General features: G+C 32.7%; 1 protein-coding gene across 1 annotated transcript in view; it reads right to left on the bottom strand.

Moving 5' to 3' along the window:
- LOC125056663 (ras association domain-containing protein 10) overlaps positions 1–23,593 on the bottom strand; it is a 103,377-nt gene extending 79,784 nt beyond the window's left edge. The window contains exon 1 of the mRNA XM_047659908.1: positions 23,485–23,593. The gene's annotated coding sequence lies outside the window, so the exon portion shown is untranslated. The remainder of the gene's footprint in view (positions 1–23,484) is intronic.
- Positions 23,594–25,986: the final 2,393 nt, after the last annotated feature.

Here is a 25,986-nt window from a genome sequence, read left to right as displayed (position 1 = left end):
ACGGGATCCAACTTACGACCTCAGGGATGAGAGCACTGAAGCCTGTTCTTACAATAATTAAAACACTCATCAAATTAAATTACGGAACTATGATGGTAATAATTGATTACTGCTGTAATCGATTATAATATCGAATTGCGAGGTCAGTGCTGTTAGTCGATCATTGTCGGTCACGACTTAGATTTGCATAAACAAACAAACGTGATTGTTGTATTATGTTGTTTTGTGGATATTTTGTTACGTTTAATGCAACGTTCTGTCTATTATGAATAGGAAGTTACGAAAGTAAATGTTACCAATTGGTACATTTTTATATTTATTTCCCACATCTTAACAGTTACAACTAATACACCGATAATGTAAATGTAAAATTTTAATTAAAATTTCGCATTAAATATGTATTTCTTTTTTGACGTTCATACACGTGTATTCATATAGGTAACACAATGTACACACACACATTGTGTTACCTATATGATGATGATTACCTTTGAATTAAACATACATTAAAAATACATTTAACAAAAAACTTAAATACCTATATCTTCTTATAATATTAAGCAGCTCTTGTGAACTCAGAGTTGAAACAAATAGGTCTACCTAGTGTGTAGTATGGCGCCTCGGTAACCAAGTTGGAGTATGCGCGCGGTACATCCAAGAGCTGTGACTACCGCCTCAGATTCTTGCTTGTCCGTAAACCCAGTCTCTCCATTATATCCACATAATGCCTACCCGTAAGTATCCTAGTATACTGGTAAAGCAAGCTCTCTTCTGAGGTGAAGCTGGTCATTACCACCATACACAGAACAAATAGGGTCGGATGCAAAGGATACACTCCATACATTCTCTTCTAGAGGTAAAGGGTGAATTTATTTTCTACTCGCTCTACAGTCACAGTTGGAGTCATAATGTTGATAAAATACATATAAAATAATAATCAGTGTATGTCACTGAACTTCTCTCAAACGACTGGACCGATTTTGATGAAATTTTTTGTGTGTGTTCAAGGGGATCTGGGAATGGTTTAGATTCACAAATAAGCCCGCCAGATGGCGCTGCAGTCGGTACTTTCATACTTTGCTTTACTAATCGCTTGAAATATCATGCAGGACAACGTCTGTCGGGTCCACTAGTAAATTATAAATGACGGCAAGAGTATGCTGATGTTTGAGGGAGCGCAACTATTTGATAGCCTGCCTTTACAAGAGTGCCAACACAGTGGCGCCTATAAAAGATGTTTGGCGTGCTTTATGTGTTAAATAACTTCTATTTATTATTCATTGTTTTTGTTTCTTTATATTCTTTTGTCCTGTTTTCTTTTTTCTGTTGTTAAACTGTTAGTAGTCGGTGCAAAGAGGAGAATTATAAGTTGGTCAGACATTAAGATTCTAGAACCAATAACATAACGACTCGTTTAGGGAAACAGAAGAACGCCTTTTTAGCGTTGCAATGCTATTTATATTTTATTTTTGCTCAAAAAATCACACATGTTTCAAGGAGGACAATCAGATACTTATAAATGTTAGAAAGGATATGCAAATGACATGAGAACTTAAGAAGGCGCAGCGACCAGACCCATGCAACTTACAATCGATTGCCTGCAATATCTCAGCATACAACTCATGAGGGGACTCTTTGTATTGATGAAGTCGCATGGGTTTTCCAAGCATCCGAATATGTATAAGAATATACACAATATATTAACAGTATACAAGAATATACACTGTAAACGTTATAGGAATAAAGAAAATAATAATAATACCAAATAATTAACGCAGCAAGTTTTCTAATACTAAGGTTCAAATCTAAGGTTTCCATGGAGAAAAATGTGTTTTGAGTCATTTTTCATCAGTTTTTTTTTTTAATGTAATAGGAGGCAAACGGGCAGGAGGCTCACCTGATGTTAAGTGATACCGCCGCCCATAGACACTCACAATGCCAGAAGGCTTGCAAGTGCGTTGCCGGCCTTTCAAGAATTGGTCTTTTCTTGAAGGACCCTAAGTCGTATTGGTTCGGAAATACTTCAGTATTTTAAATCGTATGCATTTAAATCTTTACTTAACGAGCGACTCTGATTCTGACCATAACACACCTCGTAATATATCACTTAATAACAGTTTTTATTTAGTAGGAAAAGATTGACCAATCTCTTTTGAATACAGACGGCTAATTGGGTAGCGAAGTGGCCATTGAATGGCGAATATTTTCACACGCGTTCCATACATAACAATGAGGCATGCGCCAGCGCATCGAAGGTTAAGTCTAAGAATTTATTCTTCGTTCTAATCGCCTAAGTCCTAAGTCCTATTGACTCGAAATTGGTACTTATAATATTAATATTATTATTTATTGGTATGCGAATAGCGCATTTTTAAACAAAACATACTATATCTAGTCAATCCGATACGACTGGATTTATAATTTTAATTTTAATTAATAATAATTATTTTATGTATATTCGTTAAAGGCCGGCAACGCACTCACTAAAAATGGGTGTTTATAAAAATATTAAGTGTCGAAAATTAATACAAATTATAAATTTATTTTTCTTAATTTATTTCTTATATTATAAAAACACGTGGCATTTTAATTTACAAGTCATTTGAGATTTCAATAAATTTTGCATAAAATATAATATACCAATATTTCATAAATTCTCTTTACGAAATTTTAATTTAAAAAAATAAATTTCTATAAGGTAATTCGCCCTTCTCACTCTCTCTCTCAATCGGTCTCAGTCCCCTTTCTTCGACAAAAACGCTGCACATCTTCGTGACGTTTCATCCGTAAAAATTTTACCCTCATGCGCCTAAAGAAATACGCTTCAAAAATATTTCGTTTTGAAAAAAAACTATTTTAAAACATTTATTTCAATTAACGTGTATTGATTTAAGGAAGATCTTAAAGAAAGCAAAATGTTCAATTCGACGATCGTCAAATGTTTTCAACGCGTATTTGTATGAACACGTTTGCAAGTGTATACTTGGTGTATAATAATGCAATATGACCTCCCAGGCTATGAAATAACACAATGCCACTGTTGGCACTTAAGGCTATGAGTCACGGGTCATTGTATTGACCCACGCACTGAACGAAAAAAGCCTGCTTGAATACCTATGCTCGTGTATATATGCCATAATAATAATTTATTTGCAATATACAAAAATACTTATTTATTTATTAACCCTTCGTTGCATATACATTAATATAGTACAATTGACATAATTAAATAAAAAGGAGAGCAACTGGCGGTCTTATCGCTTACGTGCGATCTCTTCCAGGCAACCACTGTGAGAAAAAAATATTAAGTATTATATTACATATATATACATATATTATGGTGGTACAAACTAAAATTCGCATATTCTGCCATAGAAATGCATGCAAATTTGTCTTAAAAGGTAGAATTTTACATTACATAATGAATAATATCAATTTCTGTTATCAACTGTCCTTAATTCACTTACCAAAAAAACTATTTAAATGTCAGAAATAATCTCGCGTTGTAAACGATGTCAACTACGAATCTTTATCAATATTATATCCGATATGTGCCTCATTATATAAATTAAGAATTACTGATGAGTATTACTTAAGAGTTACTTAAGAAGTATTTTAGTATAGCTGTTTATATATTTATTTATTTACTAGCTGGCCTGGCGAACATCGTACCGCCTAACAGTCGATTCTTTATTTTTTTAATACTTATTCTGCTATTCGGGACACCGGTCTAGCTAGTAAGATAAAAAAAGAAAGTTGATAATACAACAAATACATTATGTCAAAAAATGAAAATTTACCTTCCCGGAACCCCTCCTCTAACACTTAATGTAAGTATATATAATGTAAAAGGGTCTTGAAACTTTCCCAAATTGCCTTTTTATATAGTACTTCTTTTCTATAATATTTTCATATATCTTCTGCGTCGTCATTAGCCACATATATTTATTAATTGTGATTCATTAACCCTAAGATTAGCTTTTACATTTTTGTTTATATATTATTAGTTTTTGATTATATTATTATTATATTAGTGTTACATGTTATTTGATGTTCTTTTTTGTTCATTATTTATGCACTTCTTGTACCCTCTGTAGATGTTTCTATTTTATTTCCACATACTAGGGTTGCCTGGAAGAAATCGCTGGTTAGCGATAAGGCCACCTAATAACTTATGTATAAGGTAACGTAGTGTAATTAAATAAACAAATAAAAACATTATAATCTAGAAATAGTTACGCAATCAGGTCATTGAGTCTGTGTTTTGTCAGCATGTTCCTAAAATCTAATTCGAAGAGCTCCTAGATTCCAGGAATCAAACTATTTGGTCACAATCACTTATTAATTATATCTTATTTATAAGCCAAAGGCGACCATATGTTATTACGTAAACATACCTAAGATATAATTCACTTAAAAATTAGTTTTTCAATTTACGTGAGTTGTGACTCACGTTTTGCAGTTTTCCGCGGAAACCACGCAATTAGTGCTACGGTATGTAGGGCGAGTTGTAATTACTTGGATTGGCGTAACAGCGCACGCGCACTTACTACTTGTAGGGAAGTAATTTGATACTAACTATTCGCGCCATCTATTGGCTAAAATTGTGGAAATCGTTTAATACGAATTCAGTGGAACATACTAGACGTGTAACAGTGTTTATTATAAATGTAACATTTAACTTAATACTTAACTTAACTTAATTTTCATCTTCCACATCTTATGCATACACGTATGTCTATATAATTTCATTTGTGCCATACGTATAAAAGTATGAGAGCAGTATTGGCGTTATTTTTACACGTGGCTTATATGCATACCATGTATAATGTGACTCTTAGAAGCGCGGTATCTCAGGAATGGTAACTCTTAGGAAAAAAATCGTGACTATCATTTTTGTAGAAATTTTTAAGATCTTCAACTTTGGCTTGAAACATTTTTTGATGAAACTTACTGTTTTCGAGAAAAATTCAAAAAACCTCAAATTCTAACCTTTGACCTCGAATAACTTTTTTACCACACATAGGATCGATGGGGATTTTTAAAACTTTATTTGTAACACCAATTTTTTGCTCTCCGGGAATTTTTTTTATTTCAAATGTCTATATTGACCAGACTAATGTGCGCATTTAACATTCAATCGAACGGTGAAGGAAATCGAGAGGAAGCCTTCCCTTAGACCCAAAAAGTCGACGGTGTGTGTCAGGTCACCTACTTGCCTATTAGATTGACAAATGATCATGAATACAAAGGTCTAAGGCCCAGACCTAAAAAGGTGGTAGTATTTTATACGTGTAGAAATAAATAAAATAACTCTTGCTAATACCACGAAGCAAAATTACCGAGCAAAACTCAAACAAAAATATCGTTTTTATAACGGTCAATAACGTTTTACGGCCTAAATAACGTATAATTCCCACATAGCGTGGTACCATAGTATTAACTACCCCAAGATCTCAGGAAGCGAGACCTGATAAGCTCGACCTACTGACCCCTCGTCAAAGAACATACAACTTGACAGACCCTTCCTTTGGTTACAACTCGAAAACGAATATTGTTACAAAAATTTTAATTCAATGTATAATAGAATTTTTTTATATAATTGGGGGGCAAATCAGCCTACGGGACGTCCATAAAGGGCAGTCATCATTCAGCAGTAATTTTAGTGGGTGCGTTGCCGGCCTTTGATGGATTCTTTGAATAGAGGCCGTAGAGGACCCACCGGGAGTCGATACCACAGTTCTGGCTAAAAAGAAAGTGCCTTGTGAAACGGACCGTGGTAGACTTCCAGCCATCAAGGAGATGTTGATGAAATTTCGCATAGAAGTGATAGGATGCGACTCTTAATCCTCTTCAATTATTTTATTCACATAGATTTTTTATACAGAACTGGATAGACGTATGGCAACAATCCCACCTGATAAGTCAAATGTAGCCTATTGGGCGCCTGCCTAGGAGATCCCTAATTAACTGCCGATTAAATGAACCATTATAAAACTGTCTAGGGAAGGTGGAAGGGCGCAAGGAGTTCCACTGCTATTTTTACAAGAAACGACTATTCAAATCGTGCACCTGGAGATGTCAACAATGAAGGGGGGAACTCCAGCGTATTTCTGGATAAGCGTTGTATGAATAGATAACCTATTGTATTAAACATTGTATGCCGATGTATTGTTATTTTTAGCATAGTTAACTTTCTTATATGGAGAACGAAAGATATTGCGGGGAGATCGACATATCCTATCCATGATGAGTTGAACTGATACCTTCCAAGTAGAGTTGCAGACAAGCCAAGTTTAGATAATCGTATTCAGAGATATTATTTAGTGTCAAACTTCGCGATTTCAGGCTTCAATTGTTTTTGGACTGATTACAGAAAAAATATATAAATACCTGAAATTGCAAGAATCATACATTTGAAAGTATCTGTAAGGAGACAATAATTTCAAGTTCAAAAGTACTTAAAAATAGATTTTACCAATTTAAAATTTAAACTTACAATCAATTAATTAAGCTTTGCATTTCAACTTTTGTAAGAGGTTAAACATTTCATCATTCATAATAAAAAAAGTTTTTTTTTTATTATTAAATACTTGATTGTATTTGTACTTTTTTATAAAATTATTAAGAGTACCGAGTGTATGTTATATAAGAGTTATGTGTTATTGTATATAAGGAAGGCCATTTTAATTATGAAATTAAATCGTATTATATAATAAATTAGATTTTTATTTCCTTTATTTATGTTTTGAATAAATTAAAATTTACGTATATTATCTGAGAATAATTAAAAAAATTTAGTTTTTAAGTCCATTACATTTCATTTCATTACGAGGCTTATCGGTATGTCCGTTTAAATCAGTTAGATCTGTAAAATAAAGAATGCCCTTCCACGCTTTGGGCGCAACGAAGATCACGTTTCATGGCTTGAAGCTAATTCCGAGGTTTAAAAATTTATTGTTGACAGAACTTTCTCGCCCGGAGCTTTAAGATACGCCTTAAATCTCATCGTGTTATTAAATTTAAATATTAACAAGAAGAAATGAACACACCGTTATTATTGCGCGTATAAACAAAAGCCCTCTTCAAGTCTCAAATAGGTATTTAATGTTTTGTCTTGTGATTGACAAACATATATTTTCTTCTATGTTTCGTATACAGTACACATTTTAAAATGAAATGATAACAACTTTATTAATTATTACATTTTAATTGTGTTATTTATTATACATTCTAACCTTAAAATATAATAACTAAAATATATTTTTAAAAGGAGTCCCTTTAGGCAAGGTTCCGATACTGGCAGCGTTCCCCCTTTGGATAGCTAGATTAATTAATTATTAATTAATGATAACTATTTTAATACATTAAAAGTAATATATACAAATGGCGCTATAACCTTTTAGGTGTGGGCCTCAGATTTCTGTCTCTCTAATATTTTTTTTGTGATCTTCTGTGCCTGACACACAGTTGACTTTTTGGGTATAAGGCATGCCGATTTCCTCACGATGTTGTCCTGCACCGTACGATTAAACCCGCACATAGACAGAAAGTCCACTGGTGCATAGTCGGGAATCGAACCTACAACCCCAGGGATGTGAGGTCCGTAGTCAGTAAGAGCACTACTGTAAAATGTATTAGATTCGATTGAATAAATTGTAGTATAATTATAATGTGATGTTCAGTTTTTAGAGTTGCAAACACAAATAGAGCCATCGCTCTCTAGTAGATAACAAGTTCGCTAAACAACTTTCACCTTCAAAACAAAGAGCCTCTGTAATTGTCATACAACACCGACTCACTCCACCCACGCAATATTTTTAACCATAATCACAGATACACATAGGTTTGTTTCCTTGGTTCCTTTGTTGAATATCTGATTCAGGTAGATTTTTGGGTGATATTCGAGGTGGAAATCCATTTGCGACCTTCGCTGCAGTACACACTACATAGGAGGTAGGAGATGGGCATATCTTCTCCTATTTCTTCCGCGTCTTCTAACCCAAGGATTCATTCTAGAGTGGTCCTTCCTGTAGAATTAGCATAGCTGCCTCTTTCTGTAGCATTACTTGCTGACAGACGGATACCACTGCATTCCATATTTCTTCACTACCAGCCATTTTTAGACAGCACATGGCACTAACAAATCAAAGATTATGACGGAGCTGAGACAGGTGTACCCACAATCTGCGCTTGCGCTGGAATGCGCTACTGAAATTATTCCGTCCTCTAAGTATATATACTACTTCTCGACCTTATCCATTGGGGCTTTTGGACTAGTCAGTGGTTAGACTAGTTAAGGATCCTTTGGGTTGGTGGAGTGGTGCACCCTTCTTCCTCCAGATAAGCAAATATTGTGCGGCATTTGAACCGGTGTCCCATATGAAACCGTGGAACCATATTAGCTTCCTTAGGAAACGAATCGTTGGCATTTTGACAGAATTTCCCTCATCACGGCCAATTATGCTAGCATACAACCAACGATGTCATTTTTCGATTTTGGCCTCAAAAATGTGTAACTGTGATAAAATTCTCATGATGCCAAGTGGGTCAGTAATAAAAACATTTACGACAAACATAATAATTTTATATCGATCCTTTATCGAAAATTGAAACATAACAGTAACATTATTTATATTACGAGCTTCACTAAGCCTTAAAATATCATAAAAGGCATCGTATTGAGAAATCAAAATCAAATTTCTTCCGCTCTAACACTCCTGCAAAATAAAATAGCAAGAGGAAATCTCTGTGACTTGATATCGATGGAAAAAGTCTGAAACATTGATACAAGACATGATTGAAGATCATAAATAAAATAATAAATCAGTGGTGCTCCAAACTTTTTAGGCCTGCGCCTCAGATTTCTGTATCTGTTGTCAATCTAATAGGCAAGTAGATGATAAGCCTCCTGTGTTGACTCACGCCGTCGACTAATTGGGTCTAAGGCCGGCTTCCTCACGATGTTTTCACCATTCGAGTAAATGTTAAATAGAAAAAGTCGATTGGAGCACAGCCGGAGTTCGAACCTACTACGTTAGGGATGAGTGTCGCATGCTAAAGCCACTAGGGCAACACTGCTCTTTTGTTGATTGAAGAATATATGCTATTTAAATATTAGCAGTTAAGCTATGATACTATGTTTGATTCCCGACGAAATAATAATTTGACAACAGATATCTTAGTACAAGCTTTTCCATGCCTTCGGCTTACTTGATCTATTGCTCCCAACGTTGCAATCTGTGCAGAGGCCATAGGTGCTGAGGTGATGCGAAGTTGGAAAAATTGATTGACTCAGAAGACAATGGATCTCCTTCACCAATGGACCGATCAAGTGAAAGACTCATCGTCCTCAAAACTGTGCACTGTTATGAGAAGTGCTGGACTGAAATCGGTGGAAAAAGGTCTGCTCCTGATGTTACCTTGACCACGTCTCCCGGACATGAGCTACCGACTGATGGACAGTCAAATGGTGAAAGGGTGAAATGGAAGATCAGACAGAAATGATAGGAATTACATCTTCAACCATAAATTGCGCGGTTTTATCTCTCTCATTACAGAAATATGTCTGCATTAAAGGGCTGTTCATTTAATTTACGACCTACTTAAAAAAACTGAGTCAGTACCGTAAAATAGATTACACTATTTCGTTCTATGGAATCCAAACCGTTAATATTTTTACGGAAATCAAATTCATAATAAATTTAATAATCCAAATATAAAAACTCAGTTTTGGTAAGCAGAAGTTACGTGGATAATATAATGCGCATTGAATTTGTACTTTATTGAGCCATTTAAATAAAATTTACTTATAAGTAATGGTTTGTTTACCTTAATATTGTAACAGGTTTGATTACCGAGGAAACAATTGTTTGGGATTTTTATTGTATGTCAGTTCGATGTAAGCTACGGTGATGCGTGTATAGGTAAATACCAGTATAGTTTAATTTGATAAATTTAGTGTGTTGTAAAGGGCATTTTATTACCAAACTGATTAAGTGCTAAACGAAAAGAATAGTATGTATCGTAAATAATGTTTGGTTTTATAACCAATAAAAAATATGATCAGAGAACATTACGTCACCAATTTTACGAATTACGGATTGTTACTTTAGTGTTTTAAATTAATTTCACTCTGTGTGCAATTAATAGATTCTTGTATGATGAAAAAAACTGGGTTCTAAGCCAACACTGTTTCTTTCACAGACTTTTAATACAAAATTATAATTTAAAACGTTTCGTGATCCTGCCCAGTGACTCTTTATACCTAAAGTTACCATTATAAGGTGTAAAGTACTGCAAAGTCAAAAATAATATTAACAATAACGCGTAATTCAATCTCCGCCCCGTATCGTAACGTTTTACAAAAGGAACACCCCCAAAAAATACTTTACGTAATACTTGAACGCTCCCTGAAACGTAAATTAATCAATAAAACTTTTTATAAATTTGACGATTATTTACATGAATCCTAAATCCTGGGATCCTCAAAACTTGGCGATTAAAATGAGTGGCGGAGAGTTTCTTGCCAGTTCTTCTTGCCCGTTTTACGCCCTTGCAAACTGGTAGTAATTGTAAATTTAGAATCAATTTAACATCTTTTCTGTTGACGTAACTGTACTTTAGTCTACGATAGTGTACTTGGTTACCTATATGAATAAAGTTATTTTGAGTTTTAATCGTGCAGTGATTGTGTGTGACAAGTAAATAGTGGTCGTTGTATTATGATGGTCTAAAATTAGTATCGTTACTATCATTGCCTGCACCGTATCGACAAGTAATAAATGCGCATATAGAAAGAAAAATCTATTTCCGTATTTTGAAGGCGTGAATTCATGATTGACTATACAAATAAACTTACAAAACATCCATACACAGCTATCATTATTAATTAAAACTGAATGTAAATTATCACAGGTCAATGGCCTTCGCAAAAACACTAGTTCATCACCTGTCTATGACCATAAACGATGGTCAGACAATACAATTATAGTTTTTGTAATACTCATTTTGAGATTCTTGTTATGCATTAATATTCAAATCAGGGGTACATGTTCATTAATTTCTTTTACATAAGGGTCAACAAATAATTCTCACACATCTATTAATCTATAGCATTGTGGAGAATACATATATGAAATAGTGGCGCTACGCCCTTTATAGTTCTGGGGCTCAGAGTCTGTTTCATGATCATTTGTCAATCTAATAGGCGAGTAGGTGATCAGCCTCCTGTGACACGCCGTCAACTTTTTGGGTCTAAGGCAAGCAGCTGCTTTCCACACGATACCTACCGTTCGAGTGAATGTTAAATACGCATATAAAAGTCCATTGGTGCACAGCTGGGGATCAAACCAATAACTTCAGGGATGAGAGTCGCACGCTGAAGCCTCTAGGCCAACGCATTATGTGCCTGACATACGCCGTCGACTTTGGGTATAAGCCATTCTCATCAGCTCTATTTTTTTTTGATCCGATGACCTCAGGAATAAGAGTTGCACACTTGGATCTTGTATCATTGGGCTTTAGGATGCTATAGGGTTTTAAACTCTATTTACTTAATTAGGCCAGTAGCGAAATAAATTATAGGTACACAGTAGATTCATATCTGTTGAATAACGGGTTCTCTATTTAAAAATATGGACAATACCTTATGGCGGGTTTTTGCCCAAGCACTACATTTGTAGCTTTAATTTTATTATTTACTCAAAAACGCGGGTTTAGTTAAATGATGCATTGGATAATATATATTAATAATTTAGTAGGTAATAAGATTTTGTTTAAGAATTTTAAAATATCGTCACATATCTGATTGTATAATTCTTATTTTTTTCAATTTAATTGTATTTCTATGTAATCAAAAGTCCAAAGTCTACTATTTCGTTCCTACTAACATACTTTTTCTTTCTTTACTAGTATAATACATAATTAGTTTATAAGCTAGCCCAATGTATTACATTATCACATTTCAGTCCTTAATTTAAAAAATAAACGCGAAACAAATAATTGAAAAAAAAAATATATATATAATATATATATTGCAACAATGTCTTGAGAAATATTTCACTGATTACGCTTGGGTAAATCTAAGAATTTATACTATATATGAAAAAAATAATAATGAGAAAGTTGTTAATACAGTATCCTTGATTTTTATGATAAATATTAACATATTCTATATCACTAATTTCTTAAGTTATAACAAAATTGCATATAAAAGTAATATTAAATTTAGTAAGAACCTTTTAATAATATAAAGTTATTCTTGTGTCAATTGTATATCAAACAAAAAGCGTGTTAAAATCTAAAAGCTTTAAACTTCTTATTAGTATCACGTACTTATTTGGACTTTTTACACACTTAGGCCACCTTAATTAAAAGAAATATAGATGTGTTAACCAGTTAAAACGAGAGACACAAAGTTATCTTTGTCTTTTTAAAAAAATTATTCCGCAGAATATTTCAACAACTACTTTTAACAACTTCGCGAAAGATGGCGCAACATGGCGATTTAACAGACTATTATGTATTCCGTTTTTGGCTATATCTTTAGTACAATTCTATCTTTTTGCATATAATTGCTGTTAGCTGTAGGAGTATGAAATAAATAAAAAATAATCATATAGTGACTTCTCGACTCGACTACGGTTAAAAACAAACAGCAATTTATTAATGAAATAAATTTGCATTTAATTAATTGAAATGTATATTACGCGCGTAATATTATGAAAACCCAGGAACTATGGACATAATTTTAACACATTTAACTGTTATCTTTACAATGAATTCAAATTCTCAGGGCCTTATAACTATGTGGTACGCTCCTCTAATAGATACTTTTTGGAAATTCCATCTCTAAGCACATCCTTAATAGGCCACTCGTTTAGGATCTCTGCCATTAAGATGTGGAATAGCTAACCCACTCCATACGATTGGCAACCATCTTTAAAAAACTCTTCCACATAAATATTTCTTAACCATATCCTATCAAACAATCGTTACTTATGTAATTCTTGTATTTCTTATTCTTTTGTATTGCATTGCAATTCATGAACCCGTGAGATTAGCTTTTTAGTTTATTTTAGTATTTTTTTTTTATTATTTTAGATTACGGTTGGTGATTCTATACCTTACCAATCATATTTTTTTTTTGTTTTAATCCTTACTAGGGTTGCCTGATGAGGTTGCTTCGATAAGGCCGCCCTTTCCATCTCTCATATCACCCCTTTCTTTCTATAAATGTAACGAAGAGTAAATAAATAAATGAATAAAATTATTTTCTCTAAGTTTAATACATTTGCAAACAAATGAATAAACATTCCTAAACCATTACGATACATCCAGTGTTCACAAATTTTGTACCGTAATTGGCAGATGGTCGATAGTAATTGTGTAAGCGAGTTGTCACAGTAAATGTCATGTGCATCAGAAGTGAGAAAACTTTTTACTTATATCCAAATGTCAAATTTATTTAGTTGATTTTATACTTACATATGTTTGTGAAAAAACTTAATGCATTTTTTTTTAAACAGAGCAAATAGATCGGCCCTCATACTACAGCTATGATACACAAATTTCTGAAGGTCTCTAACAATATATTCAGCCAAATGACAATTATTTATAATAATATAATAATAATAATAAAGCCCGTTTTATTTCCAATCATGTCAAAAAACTAATTACTATTATACACAGCTTAGATTATTTTACATTTTTATACATTTTCTTTTGCTTGCTATTCTATATTCTAGCTTCCTTCAGTACCGTCGCGTCGATCGGAACCCCTTCACGGGTAAAGGCCTCCTCCAGCTTTTTCCAACTGACTCTGTCTATGGCTCTCTTTCTCCATTCGTTTCCTGCTACCGCTTCTATTTCTTCTATCCACCTTTTTTTTTGGGCGACCTCTTCTCCTTCTTCCTCTTGGTCCTTTCCATATAGTTGTTTATAATTATTTATAAGACATTAAATATTTGCCATCTAGGAAGTTTTTATTGGAAAATTCAATTGTATTTTGCGTATTTTTCTTTACTTACTATCTATGTTTCCCACCGGCTAAACCTTTCCTGAACATCCACAAATATTTCAAGAGATTAATTAACCAAATCGATCTAACCATTTTCGAGTTTTAGTAAAACAAACTCATAGCATTTCATTTATATATATATACAGTGTACACTAGATATTTTTATTATAAATAATTTTTACTTCTCCGGCTTTTTACTTTACGGATCTACTAATTAAATTTAAATTGATACAGTAGTTTTGTTTTGTCTAATTTGAAAAATACAAATCTTTTTTAATTGTTATATACATATATTGATTTATAACTCATTCTTAATGCGATAAATGCAATAATTTCAAGAGTGAATGGGAATCTTAGTCAATCGTCAAAATAGTTGCCAATTCTCAACACGGCGATAGAATTTCTAAATTGAATTAAATGAAGCTTTACGAGTGTTCTCTGGTTCTCTCTTGTCAACATAAATATCCTACAGGCTTTGATGGGGGACAGGGGAAAATAAAGATATATGGAGTTTATCTTCTAAACTTAGGACACTAATAATGTAACATTAGTATACTAAACAGCTAGCAAACTAGCAATGTTAAAAAAAAAATGTTGTGCATTTTGAGATATTTTAATTTTTAAGTTATCTTAATTTTATAAACAATTACGTCTACGTCTTAATATATATAAAGTATGCGTCACGTTGTTTGTCCGCTATGGACTCCTAAACTACTAAACCGATTTCAATAAAATTTGCACACCGTGTGCAGTTTGATCTAACTTAAAAGATACATAATTATATATAAATATGTTCGTGTGTATGTCACTGAACTACTCTTAAACGGCTGCACCTATTTGAATGATTTTATTATATGCGTTTGAGTGGAGCCCTGGATGGTTTTAGATTCAAAACCGGCAGATGGCGCTGCAGTTGGTACTTTTATACTTTGTTTAATATCCTAATCGCTTGAAGTATCATGCAGGACAGTGTCTGTCGGGTCCGCTAGCTAAACTTAGAGATTTACTCTGACATAACTTTGATATTCGCACTTATTTAATTGACGAACGTAAACATTATTGCCAGCTGATACGCAATAAAAGTATACATTCAGTCCTCATTTTATACTTTAAAAATGGTATGAAGTCCCAATATTCCTGATAAGGCAAACCTTTATGTTCGATATACATTCATAGGCAAGTAGATGATCAAACATCTAACACGTCATCGATTTTCATTTTGATGTTTCCGCAAAAGTAAATTGGTACAAATTAAAACGCATGGTTTCATTTTAATGCTTTGATTCAACAACTGCACTCTTTTATTATACATTTCCCTAAATTATACAGCTCAACACCATTTGTTTAGTAGTAGCTTCTGTTTCTGGGTTTAGAATAATCGCCAGCACGGCCTGTATGGTTAACAATAAAACATATTCCATGAATTCACCCGTCACGCATTGTACATGTCAATGCCACTCACGAATTCTCGTCACCGTTCCGAATGACTTCATTCCGCGAATGATACGATTAATTTCAAATACATTGCTTACTTAAAGACGTTTTTAATATACATTATATTTGAGTTATCCTTTCTCTGATTGAGACTGATTTGAGAGCGACCGCCGATGCGAAAACCGCTGTGTGAGTTCAAAAAATGAGTTACAGAATCGCAGGGCTGGATATATTCGGTAGTAATCGGTTTTAGAGAAAGCATTGTTAAGTGCCTATCTCGAACCTAATTCGCTGATATTTTTTTTTATTTTATCTTGTATATATTTAAATTGTATTTTATAATATATTTTTTGTAACTTTAGTTGTCATACATTTTAGATAAAAGAGTTTGTAACATATTCCGTAGATATTAGTACTATGTATGATGTGGTAAACTTTAATAAATAAAATAAAAGGCTCATCTTGCTGTCAACTGTAATGAAAGAGATGTAAGTATAATTTTTATTTAATAACTGTATAAAACAAGCAGTGTATTGTGCACATAAGTGAAACACCACTGTAAAATAAGTGTTAGATATTTTCGTAAATACAAACGCGTACAATTCGTGAAATCATCAATTTTCATTGTATTCGAAATGAAGGAATTAGTTCGAAGATATTTGTACGTGGATCAAATCGCGATTGAATTTACAACAGATTTAATGGTAATACTGCAAATTCTTAGATTTATCCTTTTATCACTGCAAAACATCGAAAATATACGGGGAGTTATTTCATTTTGTATAACCTACACACTTACGATTTACACGTCATTTTCAACTGTAGGTAAACTTGTTAATAGTAAGGATATATTTCTAGTAAATATATATGTATAAGTATAAGCTATACAGGGTGGCCAAAAAGTCGTGGATCAAACGCAAATAGGGGATAGATGAGGTCATCAGCGGCAAAAAATTGTTCTACGGGAGGTCTCTAAGGTTAACCCCTGCAGAGTTATGATTTATTTTGGTTTTTATATGAAAATTAACTTTTTTTACTAATTCTTATTAAAATTCGAAAAAATCTACATCCTGTATCTTTTTCATAATATCCACTAGGTTGGTACTGATGAGTTCTTGCGTTAGACGTACTTTTTGGCCACCCTGTATATGTATAGCATAAAATCGTCATCAAAATTACTGGAATCGTTCCGCCCACACAAAAACAAACGTTGTGTTTTTTGAACCTTTAGTAGATACATTAATACCGTCTGTTTTAATTTTGATGTGTAGACAATACTTTCTGCTTTAACTATTAAATTTGTTATGCCAGAGTTGGGACCCGGGTATTTTTATTAATAAGGGTTCCCAAATCTTACACATGAATACATTGTCTTACACGTTGTTATGAACAAACATTTTTTTTTTACATCCAAGCAAGACAGATACTAGTCGTATATATGTCACCGTAAAATTGTAAACACCTTTGTTTTAAGATTGTAATTTGACGGTTTCACTTCGATAGATTACAATCTACCGAATAATAATTAATACGTTAAATTGTAAGAAGTACGTTGAGTTCACAATCTTTCGACAGTTCATAATCTCGCGAGATAGATTACAATCTAACGGTGTTTACAATTTTACGGTGACATATATATCGAACAGCCTCTTACACAGTTCTATTTCAATAAACATAGTCAAGGCTTATAGATTATATAATTGCATGAACAATTTGTATGAATTATCTAAGAATTAATTAAGTGTTACATAGCAAATCATTAACCCGAGCAAAAGACATCAACGCGCTACGCGTGGGAGTCCGTTACAATAGACATTGAGATTCAATAGAAAACTGTACATTCTCTTAATATTCTTTAGATTAATTACTTTTATTTGGTACATAGTGAACTTTGCTGTTAAAATCGTTTTATAGACATTTTGAATTACGTGTTTATTCCGATACAAAAATGTGTATTAATTTCTCATTACTAATGAAATGTTATTTTATTGATAGAATGTCCTTTTTAAAAAATAAGACACACATAAAAGTTACTATAATATCAAAAAAAAGGAGAGTATTTCTCCAAATAAATCGATTATTAAGAAAGTTATAATATGTATAATTAAAAAGAAAATTAAAATAAATTTAAAAAGTCTGGTCCCTGTGGCAGAGTACCTTTAACGCTGGCAGCATTTCCTCGCTGTATTGCGATACTTAATCGTTGGGCGAGGAAAGCACCAGCTTTTGGGGTTTTGCTTAATTAATTTGTACATTAGTTTGTCAACAAATGAATTTTGAAAACCAGTCGTAACTGTAACGGATCGTCATACAATTATTAGGTTTTCATTAAAATTACGGATTGTAATTAGGACTTGTACTTAAGACAAGCCCTTGCATCGTTGATCATCAATGTCAATTACGCCAAAACTCTTTCGTAACTATAACAATATCTTTAATTTATATTACAAATCCTATAGCAACACGAGTTATGCAATGTTTGACATTTACTTAATTGAACCTATGAATTTCATCTTTTAAGGTTAATAAAATCAAATAACCATTGTAAATAAACACAAGTACCATATGGAACCTTTTTTTTCGACTAACCAAGGTTTTGCAAACAATAAGTTGATTTAAAAAAAACAGCGTTGGCCTAGTGGCTTCAGCGTGCGACCTCCCTTAGTTCATAGGTTCGATCCCCGGCTGTGCACCGAAGAACTTCCTTTCTATGTGCGCATTTGTGCGCTCGAACGGTGAAGGAAAGCATCGTGAGGATACCGCTTGCTTTAGATCGAAACGACGGCGTGTGTCAAGCACAGGAGGCTGATCACCTACTTGCCTGTAGCACTGATTTATTTTATTAAAAAAAAATAAACGTAAAAAATTCATTTACATACAATTTGTTTAAAGGATTTCAATTTATATTATAATACAGTTTTTTAACCACCAGATCAATGAATAAATATCACTGGAATCAATGGCTTTGATAAATTATTTTCTTACTTAATATAAAAAATCATCTGCGTCGCAGAAACTTACTTAGACCATGATTTGGTAGAAAAAGTAAATTTAGAATATTTATTGACGTCAGGTATACGATATTTTTTATAATTTTAAATATCAAAAATAAAAGATAATCGTCACGATAAGCCAGTTAATAAATTAAATTAAGTCTTTCCGTAACATGCTGGTATTTAATCTAGGTTTGAAATGTTTTGCAACCATATTTCAACTACAGCTATTTACTTTAATAAAACGTCATAATATGTCGATCCTGGATTTGTTATTAAACAATTTATTTGCAACCGCTTTTGATTACGTTAATATTAACAGCATTAAATTTTGTAAATAAATCATTTATAGAGACATTTCATTATTAACCTACTTCAAAATAGTGGTGGGTTATCAATTCAACGTGTGTTCTTTTTCTAAGCGTATTGATCTATTGACAAGTCGCGTGTTAATCAGACCGTAACACTTTGGCAGATCCAGAGGAACCCAGACTAGCTAAATTAATAATTCTCATTTGGTGAAGGAAACAAGAACAACATTACCTAAAACCTATTTGTTTTATGTTACAGGAGGCAGAAGGGCAGGAGGGTCACCTGATGTTAAGTGATACCGCCGCCCATGGACACTGCCAGAAGGCATGCAGAAGTAAGAAAGTCGCATAAGAATTGGTACGCTCTATTCTTGAAGGACCCTAAGTCGAATTGGTTCGGAAATACTTCAGTGGGCAATTGTTACATTTATTAATTATTTCATTATTTAATAATACTAATATTAAATATTAAATTACAAGACAAAACATGAAACCGATATAACAATCTTAGACCAAGAGAGACCAATCTAATATTTAATAATTATTTAATGTTAAAAAACTAATTACTATTTGGTTTGATAAAGTTTAAAATATTTATGTTCCGGAAATTTAAGAGAAAAAAAGAAAAGAAGCTCGAAAGATCGCAAACAAAATCTATACCAATTTCCAAGAAAGACTAATTTATAAGTACATATATTTCCACATCTCGTACCAATGTATAAAATCTAAACATGACCCCAATCAAACTCGACTTATGTGAGCTTAATATTTATTTATTCAAAGACATGTTTTATTGAGTCATTTATTCTGATATCAAAGCATTCAGTTATCTAATTAATATTTAATACTTTTGGCAGTAAATAATAGTCTCTTTCTCTCAAATGGTGTTTAACCTGTGATGGAGAGAGTTGGCCATCTTGGCTATCATTAGAGCGACTTGATAAACAATGTTTTAAATTGTGGGAGTAATTAAATAACTTACGACTTAGCCAGTGCAATGTTGGCCTAGTGGCTTAAGCGTGCGGCTCTCATCCCTGAGGTCGTAGGTTCGATCCCCGACTGCACCAATGGACTTTGTATATGCGCATTTAACATTCGCTCGAATGGCGATGGAAAACATCGTGAGGAAATCGGCTTGCCCTAGACCCAAAAAATCGACAGCGCATAGTCAGGCATAGGAGGCTGAACACCTACTTGCCTATTAAATTAACAAATTATCATGAAACAGATACAGAAATCTGAGGCCCAAACCTAAAAAGGTTGTAGCTATACTGATTTATTTTTATTTATTTTACTACTTAGCCACGGAATATACATTTCAAATAGACAAGATTTTATAATAATGCAGTACGTTTTTCTAGAACACTTATAGTAGTCCTTAAATTGATCGTGATACTATATAAATGTTAATATGTATAAGCATGGCTTTTAATATATATTGTATTTTTTCTATCTTCCACTGAGGCATCAATCGTGGCAGTTTTTTTACATTTCTTTATTCCTTTTGGATACATTTTAAAAAATATAGTTGATTTATGTCGAGCACTATTTTCATTGTCACAATAAAAAATGTTGAACTAGCTTAATATATCCAAAACATTTTTAAGAAGACGTTTTTATTAAGATATACTTACTAAAGAAGCACTTAGTTTTCTCAGCATATGTTAGAAATGATATTGATTTAGTTTAGTTATTAAAGTTTCAGTTATATTTACCTGAAATAATTAAAGGCTGTTTTGTCACCTTCCCTAACATTCAGGAGTGATAATGATAACATTTTCAATAGCTATAGGTAGTATTAATCAGAAATAAATTAGTTAAAATATTCTTAACCTACTAATAATAATGACAACTAAAAATGTAAAAATAAAATGATTTCAAAAAGTTATTATTTTACAAGTTTTAAATATATTAATAACATCATAAAATACACGAATACTTTTCAAGCGTTAAGCTAATTAAAACACCCAAGAGTGTTTAATAAAAATACAATTATGTAAAACGAATGTATGCCTTTATTTTACGAGTTATAAAATAATAAAAGCATTAAAACAACCAAGAAATTTAATGTCAATATTAGTATGCAGCTGGGTTTTTTGTTATAAATTATTTCGACGTGTTTTTTAAGGTTTTTGACCAAATTCAGTAATTTTACGATACAGGTAGAACAATTTATATGCGCTTGTTAAGGACCTACTTTTGTGGTATGTGAAACGTGCATTTATGTATTCTTAATAATAAAACATAAATACTGGACGAAATAAATCGTTTTTAATTAAAAAATCATATTTATAATGACGCATTAAAATATTTAGTGGAATAATTTATAGTACTAATTATTAAAATGTTTGCGACTGTGAATGATTTGTTTCTTATGTTACAACACATGAACTACAATAACACACAAAGAAAAATACAATATTTAATAGGTGCAGTCACTTAGACCACAAAATAAAATGAATAATTTTTGAATCTCCGGCTACCTATATAAAATATTCTACTGAGGGGGAAAAGCTTTCTCAGTTCCATCTCGCGTTTTACACAACGGCTTTCCAGCATATTAACTTGGCCCTCCTATTTTTAATACATAAATATTTCAATAACATATATTTCACTTACAAAGTTTAGAAGAATATAATAGTTATATGAATTCTTATGTTAAATATAAAATACAGCTTCGATTTTGTTCCCTTTGGAGTAGAGACTCTTGCACAGGTGCTAAGTAAAGATTTAAGTTGGCACCTGGTAGATAGTACCGGTGACCCCAGAGCTGGTGCTTTCCTTGCTCAACGAATAAGAGTACAGCGAGTAAATGCTTACTACTTAAAGTTACACTGCCACAGCGACCAAACTTTTTAAATTTGTTTTAATTTTCTTTTTTTTAATTTTTAACTATTTTTATTAATACTACTTAGGTTAAGAAAATTGTAAATACTTATATGTATTAGTTATGTTCTGATTGTTATGTTAAGGTTTTAATAAATGATTCTCTGATCTGATCGCAAAAAATGAAGTAAAGGACGGAATGACATTGGTCCTCAGTAAAACAAGTAAATTAATTTTAACCTTGTCACGACATAACTAGCGTTATTATATTTAATTATGTATGTATTGAGGAATTTGTATTTTTGTTCGAAAACTTCACTGATTTCAACATTTTGTTAAATTGACTTTCTGCCTAGGGTAGATTCTCGTGTGGCGCAAATGATGCACAGCATACGTTGGAGTATTGTCCGCAGGTACGTAGCGTAGAGGACGTAGCTACGTCATAATCTTTGTTCTGTGGTGGGTTATAACCTTGCTTTGCCTTGTGTTGTACAAAAAATGGTCGGCAGTGACGAGGTACGGAATGCAGTGGTATCCTTCTGTGAGCATGTCATGCTACAGAAGGAGACAGCAGAACGAGAGAGGGAGCGCTTTAGAACGAATTCTAAGACCCGGAGTAAATAGGATATGATATCTCCTACCTCCTATACCGGAGGTTTTTGAGTGTAACATGCCGTTGAGGTCCCGGTAGAATGTGAGAGAGTCCCGGAACCTCTGTAACGCGGATTTGCGGGAACTACTCGAGGTAGATTTTTTTGGATTTTACCTCTGCAACTTTTGAGGGCAGGGGGGGGCTTTTAGTACACGAAGATTAAGCTTAGACCTAGAATCCTAGAATCGAAAAAATTATAAGCCTTGTCTAAGTAATTGAAGTATAAAACGAATGGTTCCGTCTACCAAGACCTGTATGTCCTTCAAATATTTAGAAATAAATACATCAAAAGAATTTACGAATTGTATATATGCAGACAATCATGTGATCAGCATCCTGTGCCTGACACACGCCGTCGAGTTTTTGGGTCTATGGCAAGCCGGCTTCCTTACGATAAAGCCACTAGGCCAACACTGCTCTTATGGCTTATATTAAAATATCTTTAGACGACCCAAAATGTGATTAATGTAGTATTTCAATGGCATAAAAACTGTAAAATTATTTATGTTTAATTAATTATAAGACATTTCTATAGTTTTTGTCCGAGCATTTACGTCAGTTGTACATAAGTATAAGTATATAATCGTATAACATAACAATATATTATTAGTTAATAAAACCTTACCCTACATAGTAATAATAATAATTAAAAATTAAGAAACATTAACTGTAGAACTTAACACTCTCCTAAAATATTTTATGTGATAGCAACCCTTTAATTTGAGAATAATATTCAATAATTTCTACATTAATCAATTAATGTATTAACTAATCCCCAACAATTCGTTGTCTTAATGATGGTTATAGAACCCACTATTCGTAGGTGTTCAATATAATTGTGATTTATAATCCTAATTAATATTACTAGATAGTGATCAAATTGGGTATCAAAGACTAAAACCGAAATGCTTAATAGGGAAACATTTGTACAGAGCTGTTAAAAAAATTAAATTGTTGTATTTTTGTATATTTATTTGTTAATAATTTAAATGAACTACGTTCGTATAATTGGTTCCCTGTTTATGACGCAAGCAATACACAGAAATGTACTGTAAAATTATATGTAATAAAGAATACATTTATATCACATAACAAGTAGCAAAGTAGATAAAAGGGCGGGCTTCCTTCTAAGAGTAATTTCTTATAGACAAGCAATTATAGGTACTATATAATTGTAATACAATTTTGAATAAACGCGATATATATACTTCCTAGATATTATAATCGAAATATGACATAAAAACTTACGAGAAAAATCCTTGAATCCACAGTACACTAATCACAAACACAATCACGACACAACACTACGTACTTCGGATAATCTAAAGGTGCGCACGCGCAGCCTTCCCCCGCGCAGGTTCGTAGGTGACTGGCGCACTGACACCTGTCCGCTGTCATCCTGCCGTATAAACAATAGCAATAAATTAAATACTGTTTTATCGGATTTTTACGCAATATATATAGTTTTTAAATATATGAATATAAAAAAAATCACTGGCTCTACAACCTCTTTAGGTCTGGCTTAGGTTCTGAATCTGTTTCATGATCATTTTTAAATCTAATATTCAAGTGGGTGATCAGCCTCCAGTGTCTGACACATGCCGTCGACTTTTTGGGTCAAAGACATGTCGGTTTCCTCACGATGTTTTCCTACACCGTTCGAGCAAATGTTAAATGCGCAAATAGAAAGAAAGTCCATTGGTGCACAGCCGGGGATCGAACCTACGACCGCAGGCATGAGAGTCGCACGCTGAAGCCACTAGGCCAACACATCTATATATAACTAGTATAAAAACAATGTCCTAAACATGTAACAAAATTCATCAAAATTGGTTCAGCCGATTTATATAAAATATTGGTTATAATAGGTTTTTGTTTAAATAGAGATCTAGATCCTCAATCAACTTAGATCAATTATTTTTTCTAAACTTACAGTTGAGGTACCAGATTTATCAAATATTTACTAAAATCGTCTAATCTAATTTTCTTTATTTTGTGCCTTTAATCCACCAAAAAATCTACTTAGTTCTTCCTTCTTGTATTAATATACCTTTCTAACAAATACGATTAAAAACTAATACAATATTATGCCAAAAAAAAGAAAATAACACTGCGAAAAGTTGTAAAAGTTGAAACATCTTTAACCCTGAAAATGGTTCGTACATTTTTGTCCAAAACAAACCATATTTATCGATTACAGTGTTTGCAGTGCAATACCTCGGTGATTTCACTTTCGCAAGAGGGCTTATAAGGTAAAAGTCTGTACTTAACAGAGCATCCACACTCCACTGAATGAGGAAATTGCGTGAAAAATTGAGAGGTTAATTTTCGTGTCTCCTTGCGCTATTCACCTCACTATTCAGTGCTTGTTTGGAATCACTATACACACCATATGTCGCGATGTGTAACATCTGTTATCACATGCCATCAATTACTATTTAATCATCGCTATTGATGAAGCTAAAGGGGCTACAACTACCTACAGCAATACGTCCGAGGTCTGTTTCAAGAATTTTTTCATTTTATTCACATAATTTGTTAGTGTTGATTGTAAATATAGGTTTTTTTTGTGGAGGAAATTTTAAGTATTTTATTTAACAGATTTTTAATTGCATAATCTGAAAATGTAATATAAATAATAATAAAGCCCGTTTTATTTCCAATTATGACAAAAACAAATTTTAATACACAGCTTAGATTATTTTAAATTTTTATACATATATTTTTTTTCTTTTGCTTGTTATTCTATATTCTAGCTTCCTTCAGTATTGTCAATCGGAACCCCTTCACGAGTAAAGGTCACCTCCAGCTTTTTCCAACTGACTCTGTGTATGGCTCAATTTCTCCATTCGTTTCCTGCTACCGCTAACCGCTATGAAAATGTAATATAACAAAATATAATATTACTTATAACCTATTATATTATTTTTAGGTTAATTAAATCAGTTTTTTCCCATAAAATATAGATAGGTAATCAAATGAACCTGCATGATGTGATGATTTCTACATTATTAAGTCAAAAATGTATAAGTGAAAAAGTAATTTAAGAAATACGAATACGCGTTTTCATTAAAAACTTTAAAACATTTCATTAAAAACTTTAGTATTAATTTTGAATTACACCAATTCGTTTTAAAACAATTAAACATTTTTTTCCTTCCTTTTCCTTTTCTATACGATAAAGCAACTGCTAATGAATGAACGAAGATCAAGTATAATCAGTGTAGGTGTCATAATCTCCGATAATCTTGGGGTGAACGCACTGATTCAAACGCTGACTCACTAAACGGTACCTCACTACAGAGCTGTCATTAGATGTAAAATAATAGAGCATTGTCTTCTAAAACGCGGGAGTTATGATTCGTGTTTTATTTGAAATAGGAACGGTATTTTTGACAATTGACAATGAAAATTTTTACATTATAAATGAACTGTGATCGACAGTCTTTCATCGTTAAAAAGGTTTTATATTCCGTGTCCCTAGAAAGCTCTCAATCTACTCTAGTAGGAAAACTGTACTTGTCTCTCTTTTCTTTTGAGGTTTGCAAGTGCGTTGCCGGCCTTTAAGGTGGTGGTTACCAGGATTTTATTTCCGTCCTAATCGTACAAGCATCTTTGCTTCACATTGGTAATTTAAAATCTAAGCACCAATCAAAATTCATTCGGAATTATATTAATTGTATTATTAATTTAGAATTTTTAATTACATAACAAACCAGTATCCAATCAATTAATATTCCAAATCGTTGT

Source organism: Pieris napi, chromosome 15 (assembly GCF_905475465.1).
Source record: "Pieris napi chromosome 15, ilPieNapi1.2, whole genome shotgun sequence".
Taxonomy (NCBI): Eukaryota; Metazoa; Arthropoda; class Insecta; order Lepidoptera; family Pieridae; genus Pieris; species Pieris napi.
This window is presented reverse-complemented; position numbering and strand designations above follow the sequence as displayed.